At 48.3% G+C, this 14,553-nt stretch overlaps 1 pseudogene; it reads right to left on the bottom strand.

The window, feature by feature from the left end:
* Nucleotides 1–145: 145 nt before the first annotated feature.
* LOC134374800 (rho GTPase-activating protein 20-like) overlaps nt 146–14,553 on the bottom strand; it is a 138,584-nt pseudogene continuing 124,176 nt past the window's right edge.

Raw genomic sequence — 14,553 nt, 5'->3', positions numbered from 1 at the left:
TATGCAAGAGCTCACCTAGGTGCTGTAATGTGCCTGGCACCATGAAAGACCAGAGCAAGGGTAGATAACCTTTTTTTACCAGTGTTAATTGAGCTAGGGTCTTCGAGGAACTAGTAGGTAGAAGAGAAGAAACGAGATGGCAGAGTTATACAGTTCATACATTTAACGTTTATTGGCTGTCATTCATCAGGGTTTGCTTTTCGTCAAGTACAATAAACTCCTTGTTTCCTCAACTTGGCCTACTCAGTTTCCTTTCCTGCTTTCTATTTTGTGGTGATCTGTGTTCTCACCATAGTCATTTCCCTTTGTAGCATGAACTCTTCATGCCCCATGCTTCTATCATTCCTATAGTGACAAATCCCAGATTGAAGTACAGTCCATTTATCTACGGAAATTCCGATAACAAACCAATTTTCTCATCGAGATCTCCATCACAGAATTCATCCTACTTTTAAAACCTGATGCATCCTTGGCAACGAACCCACCAATTGCCCACCAACACAGTGAAGGTGACCTATCCTCTCAACACATAATCAGCAGGTGAGCCCCAGAAGGGTGGCATAGAACTGCCAGGCTGTAGTAGGGTTTTAATAAAATTTCTTGATAATTACATTTTCTTCAGGTTTTGCTAGTTGTTACATACAGAAGACAGATTAGTGAAAGAGAAAATATAACTGCTGACAAATATTTTGACATCTAAAGAAAACAGGAAATAAGACATAAAGATCTTCAAAAGTTTTTTCTTAATTATATATATGGTGCAGGCTCAAATACATTTTTATGGTTTCTTTTACTAAAACCAATGTTTAAAACCCATTTTGAGTTTTTACTGAATAAACTGGCAGGAAAGTAAAATACAGGCATTTAGGATTCAGAAATGACTAATACTTTTACTGCCTTTAAAGTCTTATAGGCAGTTTCAGTAGTATGCTAAATTAAGTATATGCTTTTATTATCTTTAAATTTGGGGGAATTTATCAATTTTTATAAGAATTCCAGATGGCTGACACATTCAATTTATTTGGAAGATCCTGTTGTAGGTTGTGTAGCTTGTTTCCCTCTTTGACCTTAAACTTGCAAAAGTAGCTTTAAAGACATAATTCTTTTTGCCTCAAAACCAGCAGATACCATAAGTCACATTTGCCACTAGGTAACAGTAAGGTATAGCTCAGGCTAAAAGTAAGATGACTGATTTAAATGGGGCTCTGCTTGTGATTTTACATCATGCATTTTCAAATTCATGAAAGTATTAGCAATAATTCATAAGTATTAGCAATAATTATCCTTATGCTACCTATCCCAGATATCTTGTACAAAGGGGTCATAATAACTATCATCTTTATATTATTAGCCCAGTTCTTGTTCTCGTAGATGTCGGATCCTCACTGTGGTTAAATGTCTTTGGTTAAATGTCTGGGCTGGCCATATCCTCCATTCTCTGATAGCCGGCTGAGGCTCTTCCCCAACGCAGAACTCTAGAAAAGCCCTGACCTACAAGCTTGACTTCCTTGTGGGACTTCATACACAGTTTGAGTGCGCTGTCTACTAGGCTGAATGGAGAGCTGCTGTGTCTCTCTGATTCCTGGGAGGGAGAAGAATTATATGAATGGGTTGTCTGCACAGTACCAAGTCCTTCCACTGCCTTCATGGGCATGTCTTTCTGTCTCTCTTCCAGTGAGTTGGCTTCTGCAACACCAGAAGCATGAGGAGGTGGCTCTGAAAGTCCTTTTAGAGAACCTATTTTATTTTCCTCTGGCCTGGCTGCCTTTGCTTTCGTTTTGAGGGACCAGTTTCTCAAACTGGCTATACCATTTCTCAACCATGTGTTGAGGTGAAGAGTTATAGAACGCATTCGTGAATGCCACCCTACACTATCCTTATTTGTATTGACGAGGTGGCTGCTGCCCTGCCCTGATGACGGACCAGGCATTCCAGAAATGAAGTTGGAACTGCTAAAGTCAGAAGAAAGCTCTCCCTGTTTTCTTTGAGCCTGAAAATTGCAATCTATTGGAGGGGGAGTTTCAGTGGGTGTAAACACGGAATGTTCAGAAATCTGAGAAAAAGGACTGTCCTGACAGCTCGCTGATGAGCCAGATGCGGAAGTGCCTGGGGAGGATAAGCTGGAACAGCTAGTCTTTGGGCAAAAGCTTAATCTTGGGGGTAAAACCTTCTCAGAGTTTTGGTTTGTGGCACTACTCTTGCCCAACTCAATCCCCATGACCAAACTCTGATTAATAAGCTTTTGACCCTCCATTTGCAAAGACTTATGCTGTTTGAGATAATCCTCCTCTCCCTGCAAGAGACCAGCTTCACAGCTGGTTTTATGTTGTTTCTTTGAATCAATCCCCCTGAGATAGATCAGTTTGCAGTGCTGGTTATCTATGTTGGGCTCTGAGCAGTGCCAGTGTGTCCTTGAACTCTTGAGGGTACCTGTTGTGTGTGGCAGGGAGTATCCCGATGTACCTTCATCAAAGGGCTGGTTCCTGGAATGATCTTGTGAGGACATATGACTATATGATGCCACAGAAAAGGACACTGGCTTGGACTTAGGGAAAAGTTTTTCATGATTTCCTTCAGTACCAGACATGCTTTTGTTCTTAATGTTTTGATTGGTGGCATTTTTCTTGCTGACATTGGTGCTTGTGACTGAACTCTGTTTAAAACATATCTTGGACTTAGGGAAAAGTTTTTCATGATTTCCTTCAGTACCAGACATGCTTTTGTTCTTAATGTTTTGATTGGTGGCATTTTCCTTGCTGACATTAGTGCTTGTGACTGAACTCTGTTTAAAACATATCTTGGACTTAGGGAAAAGTTCTTCATGATTTGCTTCAGTACCAGACATGCTTTTCTTCTTAATGTTTTGATTGGTAGCATTTTCCTTGCTGACATTAGTGCTTGTGACTGAACTCTGTTTAAAACATATCTTGGACTTAGGGAAAAGTTTTTCATGATTTTCTTCAGTACCAGACATGCTTTTCTTCTTAATGTTTTGATTGGTGGCATTTCTCTTGCTGACATTAGTGCTTGTGACTGAACTCTGTTTAAAACATATCTTGGACTTAGGGAAAAGTTTTTCATGATTTGCTTCAGTACCAGATATGCTTTTCTTCTTAATGTTTTGATTGGTGGCATTTTCCTTGCTGACATTAGTGCTTGTGACTGAACTCTGTTTAAAACATATCTTGGACTTAGGGAAAAGTTTTTCATGATTTCCTTCAGTACCAGACATGCTTTTCTTCTTAATGTTTTGATTGGTGGCATTTTCCTTGCTGACATTAGTGCTTGTGACTGAACTCTGTTTAAAACATATCTTGGACTTAGGGAAAAGTTTTTCATGATTTCCTTCAGTACCAGACATGCTTTTCTTCTTAATGTTTTGATTGGTGGCATTTTCCTTGCTGACATTAGTGCTTGTGACTGAACTCTGTTTAAAACATATCTTGGACTTAGGGAAAAGTTCTTCATGATTTGCTTCAGTACCAGACATGTTTTTCTTCTTAATGTTTTGATTGGTGGCATTTTCCTTGCTGACATTAGTGCTTGTGACTGAACTCTGTTTAAAACATATCTTGGACTTAGGGAAAAGTTTTTCATGATTTCCTTCAGTACCAGACATGCTTTTGTACTTAATGTTTTGATTGGTGGCATTTTCCTTGCTGACATTAGTGCTTGTGACTGAACTCTGTTTAAAACATATCTTGGACTTAGGGAAAAGTTTTTCATGATTTCCTTCAGTACCAGACATGCTTTTGTACTTAATGTTTTGATTGGTGGCATTTTCCTTGCTGACATTAGTGCTTGTGACTGAATTCTGTTTAAAACATATCTTGGACTTAGGGAAAAGTTCTTCATGATTTGCTTCAGTACCAGACATGCTTTTGTTCTTAATGTTTTGATTGGTGGCATTTTCCTTGCTGACATTAGTGCTTGTGACTGAACTCTGTTTAAAACATATCTTGGACTTAGGGAAAAATTCTTCATGATTTGCTTCAGTACCAGACATGCTTTTCTTCTTAATGTTTTGATTGGTGGCATTTTCCTTGCTGACATTAGTGCTTGTGACTGAACTCTGTTTAAAACATATCTTGGACTTAGGGAAAAGTTTTTCATGATTTCCTTCAGTACCAGACATGCTTTTCTTCTTAATGTTTTGATTGGTGGCATTTTTCTTGCTGACATTAGTGCTTGTGACTGAACTCTGTTTAAAACGTGTCTTATCCCCTTCCTGGAGAGATTGATTCTGCTTCAGATAATCCTCATCTTTTTGAGAGAAAATTGCAACATGGCTGGACTTGCGTAACTTTTTCTGATAAAACTCCTTGAGAGAGGAAAGCTTAGAATCTAGATAGTTGGTGCAGGGCTTCGAGCAGCGCTGGAGTCGACTCAGGGTTTTTGGAGCATCTGTTGCATCTGAGGACAGGTAGCTGGGTGAGCACAAGTCAGATGGGGCACTGAAATGCTCCTGCAGTGGAAGAGCCTCTCTGTACATCACTATAGCGGTCATCAGCTTGGATTCAAGAGGCTGGTTCCTTTGAATGTCTTCATCTTTAGACTGGTCTAAGTCAAAGTCACTCGGGGTTAAAAAGCCTTCAACCTCAGGCTGGTCAAGGTCTTCCATCTCAGGCTGCTCGAGGCCATCAGCCTCAAGCTGGTCAGGGCCTTCGACCTGAGGCTGGTCAGGGTCCACAGCCTGCGGCGGGTCAGGGTCCTCGGCCTCAGGCTGGTCAAGGCCTTCGACCTCAGGCTGGTCAAGGCCTTCCATTTCAGGCTGGTTAAGGATTTCAGCCTCAGGCTGGTCAAGGCCTTTGACCTGAGGCTGGTCAAGGCCTTCGGCCTCAGGCTGGTCAAGGCTATACACCTCAGGCTGGTCAGGGCCTTCAACCTGAGGCTGGTCAAGGCCGTCCGCCTCAAGCTGGTCAGTGCCTTCGGCCTCAGGCTGGTCAAGGCCTTGGGCCTGCGGCTGGTCAGGGCCTTCGACCTCAGGCTGGTCAGGGACTTCCATCTCAGCCTGGTCAAGGCCGTCAGCCTCAGGCTCGTCAAGGCTTTCGGCCTCAGACTGGTCAGGGCCATCCACCTGAGGCTGGTCAGGACCTTCAACCTCAGGCTGGTCAGGGTCTTCGGCCTGAGGCTGGTCAGGGTCTTTGACCTCAAGCTGGTCAGGGTCTTCTATCTCAGGCTGGTCAAGGCCTTTGGCCTCAGGCTGGTCAGGGCTTTCGGCCTCAGGCTGGTCAGGGTCTTTGGCCTCAGGCTGGTCAAGGCCTTCCAGCTCAGGCTGGTCAAGGCCTTCCAGCTCAGGCTGGTCAGGGCCTTCGACCTGAGGCTGGTCAGAGTCTTCGGCCTGAGGCTGGTCAGGGCCTTCGAACTGAGGCTGGTCAGGGCCTTCGGCCAGAGGCTGGTCAGGGTCTTCGACCTCAAGCTGGTCAGGGTCTTCCATCTCAGGCTGCTCAAGGCCTTCGGCCTCAGGCTGGTAAGGGCTTTCGGCCTCAGACTGTTCAGGGCCTTCGGCCTGAGGCTGGTCAGGGCCTTCAACCTGAGGCTGGTAAGGGCCTTCGGCCTCAGGCTGGTCAGCGCCTTCGGCCTCAGGCTGGTCAGCGCCTTCGGCCTCTGCCTGCTCAGGGTCTTCGGCCTCTGGCTGGTCAAGGCCTTCGGCATCAGGCTGGTCAAGGTCTCCCATCTCAGGCTGGTCAAGGCCTTCGACCTCAGGCTTGTCAAGGCCTTCCATCTCAGGCTGGTCAAGGGTATCCACCTCAGGCTCCTCAAGGCCTTCGACCTCAGGCTGGTCAAGGCCGTCCTCCTCAGGCTGCTCAAGGCCTTCGGCCTGAGGCTGGTCAGGGTCTTCGGCCTGAGGCTGGTCAAGGTCTTCGACCTCAAGCTGGTCAGGGTCTTCCATCTCAGGCTGCTCAACGCCTTCGGCCTCAGTCTGGTCAGAGCCTTCAACCTGAGGCTGTTCTGGGCATTCGGCCTGAGGCTGGTCAGGGCCTTCGAACTGAGGCTGTTCAGGGCCTTCGGCCTGAGGCTGGTCAGAGCCTTTGAACTGAGGCTGGTCAGGGCCTTCGGCCTCAGGGTGGTCAGGGCCTTCGGCCTCAGGTTGGTCAAGGTCTTCCATCTCAGGCTGGTCAAGGCCTTTGACCTCAGGCTGTTCAAGGCCATCGGCCTCAGGCTGGTCAAGGCCTTCCGCCTCAGGCTGGCCAAGGCCATCCGCCTCAGGCTGGTCACGGCCTTCAACCTGAGGCTGGTCAGGGCCTTCGGCGTGAGGCTGGTCAGGGTCTTCCATCTCATGCTGGTCAGGGTCTTCCATCCCAGGCTGGTCAAGGTCTTCCATCTCAGGCTGGTCAAGGGCTTTGACCTCAGGCTGGTCAAGGTCTTCCATCTCAGGCTGGTCAAGGCCTTCGACCTCAGGCTGGTCAAGGCCTTTCGCCTCAGGCTGGTGAAGGCTTTCGGCCTCAGGCTGGTAAAAGTCTTCCATCTCAGGCTGGTCAAGGCCTTCGACCTCAGGCTGGTCAAGGCTTTCGGCCTCAGGCTGGTCAAGACCGTTCGCCTGAGGCTGGTCAGGGCCTTCGGCCTGAGGCTGGTCAGGGTCTTCCATCTCAGGCTGGTCAAGGCCATCAGCCTCAAGCTGGTCAGGGCCTTCAACCTGAGGCCGGTCAGGGTCCTCGGCCTCAGGCTGGTCAAGGCCTTCGACCTCAGGCTGGTCAAGGCCTTCCATTTCAGGCTGGTCAAGGACTTCAGCCTCAGGCTGGTCAAGGCCTTTGACCTGAGGCTGGTAAAGGCCTTTGGCCTCAGGCTGGTCAGGGTCTTCCATCGCAGGCTGGTCAAGGCCTTTGGCCTCAGGCTGGTCTAGGCCTTCAACCTCAGGCTGGTCAAGGCCTTCCGCCTCAGGGTGGTCAAGGCCTTCGGCCTCAGGCTGGTCAGGGCCTTCGACCTGAGGCTGGTCAGGGTTTTCGACCTCAACCTGGTCAGGGTCTTCGATCTCAGGCTGCTTAAGGCCTTCGGCCTCAGGCTGGTCAAGGCTATCCGCCTCAGGCTGCTCAAGGCCTTCGGCCTCAGGCTGGTCAAGGCTATCCGCCTCAGGCTGCTCAAGGCCTTCGGCCTCAGGCTGGTAAGGGCTTTCGGCCTCAGGCTGGTCAGAGCCTTCGACCTGAGGCTGTTCATGGCCTTCAGCCTGAGGCTGGTCAGGGCCTTCGACCTGAGGCTGGTCAGCGCCTTCGGCCTCAAGCAGGTCAGGGCCTTCAGCCTCAGGCTGGTCAGGGCCTTCGGCCTCTGGCTGGTCAAGGCCTTCCATCTCAGGCTGGTCAAGGCCTTCGGCCTCAGGCTGGTCAAGGCTATCCGCCTCAGGCTGGTCAAGGCCTTTGACCTCGGGCTGGTCAAGGCCATCCGCCTCAGGCTGGTCAAGGCCTTCGGCCTCAGGCTGGTCAGTGTCTTCGACCTCAAGCTGGTCAGGGTCTTCAATCTCAGGCTGGTCAAGGCCTTCGGCCTCAGGCTGGTCAGGGCCTTCGACCTGAGGCTGTTCAGGGCCTACGGCCTGAGGCTGGTCAGGGCCTTCGAACTGAGGCTGGTCAGGGCCTTCGGCCTCAGGGTGGTCAGGGCCTTTGGCCTCAGGGTGGTCAAGGCATTCTGCCTCAGGCTGGTCAAGGTCTTCCATCTCAGGCTGGTCAAGGCCTTCGACCTCAGGCTGTTCAAGGCCATCGGCCTCAGGCTGGTCAAGGCCTTCTGCCTCAGGCTGGTCATGGCCTTCGGCCTGAGGCTGGTCAGGGTCTTCCATCTCACGCTGGTCAGGGCCTTCCATCTCAGGCTGATCAAGGTCTTCCATCTCAGGCTGGTCAAGGCCTTCACCCTCAGGCTGGTCAAGGCCTTCGACCTCAGGCTGGTCAAGGTCTTCCATCTCAGGCTGGTCAAGGTCTTCCGCCTCAGGCTGGTCACGGGCTTCGGCCTGAGGCTGGTCAGGGTCTTCCATCTCACGCTGGTGAGGGCCTTCCATCTCAGGCTGGTCAAGGCCTTCCGCCTCAGGCTGGTCAAGGCTTTCCGCCTCAGGCTGGTGAAGGCCGTTCGCCTGAGGCTGGTCAGGGCCTTCGACCTCAGGCTGGTCAGGGTCTTCCATCTCAGGCTGGTCAAGGCCATCAGCCTCAAGCTGGTCAGGGCCTTTGACCTGAGGCTGGTCAGGGTCCTCGGCCTCAGGCTGGTCAGGGCCTTCGACCTCAGGCTGGTAAAGGCCTTCCATTTCAGGCTGGTCAGGGACTTCAGCCTCAGGCTGGTGAAGGCCTTCGGACTCAGGCTGGTCAGGGTCTTCCATCTCAGGCTGGTCAAGGCCTTCGGCCTCAGGCTGGTAAAGGTCTTCCATCTCAGGCTGGTCAAGGCCTTCAACTTCAGGCTGGTCAAGGCCTTCAACCTCAGGCTGGTCAAGGTCTTCTGCCTCATGCTGGTCAAGGCTTTTGGCCTCAGCCTGGTCAGGGCCTTCAACCTGAGGCTGCTCAAGTCCGTCCGCCGCAGGCTGGTCAGTGCCTTCGGCCTGAGGCTGGTCAGGGTCTTCGGCCTGCGGCTGTTCAGGGTCTTCGACCTCAGGCTGGTCAGGGTCTTCCATCTCAGGCTGGTCAAGGCCTTCAACCTCAGGCTCATCAAGGCCATTGACCTGAGACTGGTCAAGGCCTTCAGCCTCAGGATGGTCAAGGCCATCGGCCTCAGGCTGGTCAGGGCCTTCAGCCTCAGGCTGGTAAGGGCTTTCGGCCTCAGGCTGGTCAGGGCATTCAACCTGAGGCTGGTCAGGGCCTTCGGCCTCAGGCTGGTCAGGGCCTTCAACCTGAGGCTGGTCAGGGTCTTCGGCCTGAGGCTGGTCTGGGTCTTCGACCTCAAGCTGGTCTGGGTCTTCCATCTCAGGCTGGTCAAGGCCTTCGGCCTCAGGCTGGTAAAGGTCTTCCATCTCAGGCTGGTCAAGGCCTTCAACTTCAGGATGCTCAAGGCCTTCGACCTCAGGCTGGTCAAGGCCATTGGCCTCACGCTGGTCACGGTCTTCCATCTGAGGCTGGTCAAGGCCTTCGGCCTGAGGCTGGTCAGGGTCTTCGACCCCAAGCTGGTCAGGGTCTTCCATCTCAGGCTGGTAAGGGCTTTCGGCCTCAGGCTGGTCAGAGCCTTCGACCTGAGGCTGTTCAGGGCCTTCGGCCTGAGGCTGGTCAAGGCCATCCGCCTCAGGCTGGTCACGGCCTTCGGCCTGAGGCTGGTCAGGGCCTGCGACCTGAGGCTGGTCAGGGCCCTCGGCCTGAGGCTGGTCAGGGCCCTCGGCCTGAGGCTGGTCAGGGTCTTCGACCTCAGGCTGGTCAGGGTCTTCCATCTCAGGCTGGTCAAGGCCATCAGCCTCAGGCTGGTCAGGGTCTTCGACCTCAGGCTGGTCAGGGTCTTCCATCTCAGGCTGGTCAGGGCCTTCGACCTGAGGCTGGTCAGGGCCTTCGGCCTGAGGCTGGTCAGGGTTTTCCATCTCAGGCTGGTCAAGGCCTTCGGCCTCAGGCAGGTCAAGGCCTTCGGCCTCAGGCTGGTCAAGGCCTTCCGTCTCAGGCTGTTCAAGGCCTTCGGTCTCAGGCTGCTCAAGGCCTTCCGCCTCAGGCTGGTCAGGGCCTTTGGCCTCAGGCTGGTCAGGGCCGTCCGCCTCAGGCTGGTCAGGGCCGTCCGCCTCAGGCTGGTAAGGGCCTTCGACCTGATGCTGGTCAGGGCCTTTGGACTGAGGCTGGTCAGGGTCTTCGACCTCAGGCTCGTCAGGGTCTTTGGCCTGAGGCTGGTCAGGGTCTTCCATCTCAGGCTGGTCAAGCCCTTCGGCCTCAGGCTGGTCAAGGCCTTCAACCTGAGGCTGGTCAAGGCCTTCCGCCCCAGGCTGGTCAAGGCCTTCAACCTCAGGCTGGTCAAGGTCTTCCATCTCAGGCTGGTCAAGGTCTTCAGCCTCAAGCTGGTCAAGGCCTTCGGCCTTAGGCTGGTCAAGACTATGGTCACTGAGGGTTAAGACAGAGTCCATCCTTCTGCTACTCTGGTCTAGTTTATTTGCCAAGTCACTACATGGAGCATCCACATCCCCATTTACTTCATTTTCCAAGCTGTCATGGGAAGAGTCACTTGGTTGGAAGCAAGAGATAGCTGTCAAAAAAAAAACCAGAGCATGGTTAACATATTTACTTACCATAAATATAGCCCAAGCTGCCTTAAACACAAACTATGGTACTTAGTTAAATTCTCTTTTCACATAGAGTGTTCAAATCTCTACTCTCAGGAAAGAAAGATTCTGTCACAATCTTCTCAATTGTTAGTGCAGAAGAAAAATAACCTGTTGGGTATACTGTACTAAACTTATCTCAGTTCCTGACAAAACGTTTCTTAAGGTTTTCTCAAAACAGTGAAAATGTTATAAGACCATGAAAAGGTTAAAAAAAAAAAACCCAAACCAAAACAACAGCATAAGGGAATTAATACTAGGTATACCCAGATTCCAAATAAGACTGCCTTCAACATGGATTGTTGGTGTTTATACATGATTAACTGTAGTCTTGGGGAAACCATTTACTAACCCTATTAGTGCCTCTTTTACAAAGTTCTTTAATATCCATTACCTTAGTTAACCTTTACAATAATCATTAACTTAGATTTTATTGTTTTCCACATTTTACAGATGAAGATACTGATGTTCAGTGGCATAGAATAATTGGTCAAGGATGACATAACTGGCAGTAGAGGAATTCTGGAAGGTTGTATGTCTTTGAATTCAGCACTTCCCCCACAAAATGATGCTAGTTTTCAAACTGTTTCATAGCACACTAGAATCCTGAGGTGTCTCGGGGACCAGTAAGAGGAAGGAGAAAAAGGAAAACAAGAACAAAAAACAGGTCTGCCTCTACTGCCTCTGGGCCTTCTACCCTAGTTTTAACAACAGCAATTATATTATATATAGTAGGATTCTTCATAAAGTTTTACTAAAAAAAAAAAAAAAAGCTTCAAACTATAATGCCACAGCACGCTGCCATTAAACATTTCTTGAAGGCTGGGACCTCATCTTACACATTTCTTAACCCCACCACACTGCTAATATACCCTGACCTATATAGCAGGACTTCTAAGGAAGGAACACAGGCCCTGGGCCCCACTGACCCAGGTCAGAGGCCTCTTTCACCTCAGCTGCTGTGGGCTTCTGGGCAACCACTGACCCAGCATCTTCACAGACAAAATCTCTCTTTCTCACAAAAACCAACCCAATTATTCACAATACCTGAGGCATTCTCTCTAGTGTCACATCTCACTGAAGTCTCTCCTAAGAGGGAAGTAATTTCTTCACCAAATATCGTGCAGCAATTTTCAATCAGAAACTGTACAAGCAGGGGAACCTGTAAAAAAGGGAGAATGAACTGCTACTTTTCATATAACGTGTTTATAAATCACATTTTATGTGAATCTTGATTTTAACAAAAAATACTAAAGTATCCTGAGAAATTTATATGCTTTAAAAGTATACAAAATTTTCCCCTAAAAAATACTTTCAAGAGAAGTTTGGACATAGAACTTAATTTTAATCAGTGGCCTAAAATTATTTGTGTACTTGGCTTAATGCTAACATTTTATACCAATAGCTCTGTTTGTAAAATTGGGATAATTTCAAGTATTCTCTATAGGGTGTTTGGGATGAAGAAATATATTTTGTTATTAAAATTTGTAAAGTATTATTACAAGATAAAGACTTATGCAAAGTACTTCTTGTGTAAAGGACAGCTTGTCCTAAGCTTGGGAAGAGGGCTCCTCTGTGGGTATATTGTGAAGGACAGAGACAGCTAGAAAGAACATTTGTGTTTTTCCTGACTAGTGTCTACCTATGCACTTGTCTGACTAGCTTATCCACTGTTGCCTTCCATAAGCTTCCGAACTGAAAGTGCTTGTGGGGGTAAGAGTTTACTAGGGGGCTTTGTGCATCCATTGAGATGTACTGGAACCTTTCTGTAGTTTCTTACCCCAGTAGCTGAGGCCAAGGGGCAGGAGGAATGTTGGGAGCAAAGGAAACTAATATCCCCAAACCCTTTATTAACTGCCAGGCACTACAGGAGTGTGATTTCAAGTAACTACAGTATTATCACCACCTCCATTTTTCAGATGAGGACATAGTGGCTCAGTATAACTGACTTTGCCTAAGACTGTACATCTGGCAAATGGGGGGCTGAGAATTAAACCTTGGCTTGTCTAACTCCAAAGTCCTTGGTTTTTTTTTTTAATTTAATAATCATATGAACTGCTTTATTATCACTTTATGGTTTAAGTCAGTCATAGAGTTTAGCCTCCTTAAAGGGAAAAGAGAAGAAATCCAAGTGCAATCTCTTTTCTGCTTAACAATCACCTTCCTATAGCCTATTAGGATAGGATAAAACACTTCACAATCAGTAGACTCAGCTTATAAGGAGGTGTACTTAAGTTAATTAAGAAACTGTCTTTCAGAATTAATGCTCTGAATTTTGGTTTCAAATTGGGGACTCAGTCCCCCAGGGCATAAAAATGAGAAACTTCTTTACCTTTTTTGTAAATTCACTTTCTACTTCTGGCCTGGAGGAAAGAGGAGGCCAAAGTATGCTTGGAGCGATACACACAGCTAAATTATAAGCAGTCATCTGGTTACACGAGGACTGTTGTTCGATGTTGTGTAATACCCCAAAAAGATACCTTAGGAGAACAACATTTGCTCTCGGAAGCTGGTCTAATAGCCTAAAGACAGAAAAATGTGCTGTTTAAACATTTCATTAAAAAACTTGTAAAGATGGGCAACCCTAACTTTGCATAAGGAACTGTGCAAGTCAAGGGGGTGAATCAGGAACAGAGTTCAGATATGCAGGAATTTCCGTTAACGTGGTACCATACAAAGTGAGGACTGCCTATACAGAAAGAGAAAATTTTAAAAAGCACTGGGGATTTATTTATTTTTTTTGTACACTGCCTTCACAACCCAATGAAAATGTAAAAGAATGCAGAAAAATGTCCCATAAAAAAGTGCTGCCTGAAATATTTCCCTGAAACCAGTACAATGTGTTTTAGCTGAGGCAAATCCTATAACATTTCAGAATATTCTCAACCAAAACCCACAAAGTTTTCTGATAAACTTTAACAATGATTAAATTTAAAGTGCTTCTTTATTTCCAAGTAGCAACACAGAAATGCTGTCTCTTGGTGAGAACCCAAACCTTAGCTATTAAGACTTTCAGGTCTATTCTGAAAGCTTATGCTCTGCTACACCAGCTTCCAAGGCCAATTTTGTCCCAAATCTCTGTTTCATTGGTATCACTTTCACATATATGTCAAGCTTACAATAGTACATTTTCTACTGTTTTTATTTTGTCATTCATAAGGGATTTTATATATTTTTTTCATTTTTATTGAATCAAAATTGATTATACATATTTTGGGGGTTCAACATAGAGATATGTTGACCAAGCAATATTACTAGCCTAAGTATTGTTACAAATCATAATTATTCTTTACACCCTTTGTCCAATCTCTCCCCATACTCCCTGTAATTACCCTAGATTTCTTCTCTCCTTCTTAAAGAATAATGGTTACTCTGTTGATTTGTTGCCTAGATGATCTGTCCAATGCTGAGAGGTGTGATCAGGTCCCCCAATATTATCATAGAGCAGATGCTTCTCTGTCACTCTGAAATGGGCTTTGTGGAGAGAGACGTCCTCCTCTTTTCTTTATCTCTGCTGGTGACTCTCCTTGTGTCAGTGCATTCCAGGGGCTGGTGGACCATTTGCATGGTGGTTGTGGCATCTAGCTGCTTTCATGGCAGCCATGGTTATTGTGACGGCTGTGATGGGCCACCCACATGGAGGTGATGTTTTTGGCATGCTTCTTGGTGCTGCTGGTGTGCCTGGTTGTGAGGAGTGTCTGGTCCCTGGCTCCATAGCTTGGGTCCCCAGGTGGGCCCCAAGGAACTGGAGCGGTGCCTGGTTGTGGGAGGGGGCTCCGGTCCCTGGCTCCATGCTTCAGGTCAGCGGGTGGGCCCCGAGGCACTGATGCGGTATGTCTGGTTGTGGTTGGGGGTTCTGGTCCCCTTCTCCATGCCCTGGGTCCCCAGGCAGGCCCTGAGGTGCTGGCACAGTGTGCCTGGTTGTGGGAGGGGGGTCCAGTCCCCACTCCATGCCTCATGTCCCCTGGCAGACACCAAGGCACTGGTGGTATGCCTGGGCTGGAACTAATTTTTTGTCCTTTTCATCCCACTTCCTATGGGAATCAGTACTTGAGCTGTGTGGTTGAGCTAAATTGCTGCTTTGTTGCTGTTTCCCTAGGGAAGCCTTTTCTTGCAGCTCAGGGTTTAATGGTTGACCTTATAGGTACTTCCGCCTCTCCAGAGACCTGGTGCACCTGGGTGGTGTAGAAACTATGATCTAGGCCTGAGTTCTTCCATCAAACTGCACCCCATACAATTCTGCATTCCGGACCAGTCTCCTCTGAGTGGTCCTGTGCTGACTGGGGGTCAGATCGGCTGTCCTTGCTGTGTCCCAGTGTTCTCCTGGTGGGCCTGTCTCTCACACTGCCCATGCTCCAAAC

This window comes from Cynocephalus volans, chromosome 4 (genome assembly GCF_027409185.1).
Source record: "Cynocephalus volans isolate mCynVol1 chromosome 4, mCynVol1.pri, whole genome shotgun sequence".
In the NCBI taxonomy this organism is placed as follows: Eukaryota; Metazoa; Chordata; class Mammalia; order Dermoptera; family Cynocephalidae; genus Cynocephalus; species Cynocephalus volans.
The sequence above is the reverse complement of the archived record's forward strand: the minus strand, read 5'-3'. Positions and strand labels throughout refer to the sequence as shown.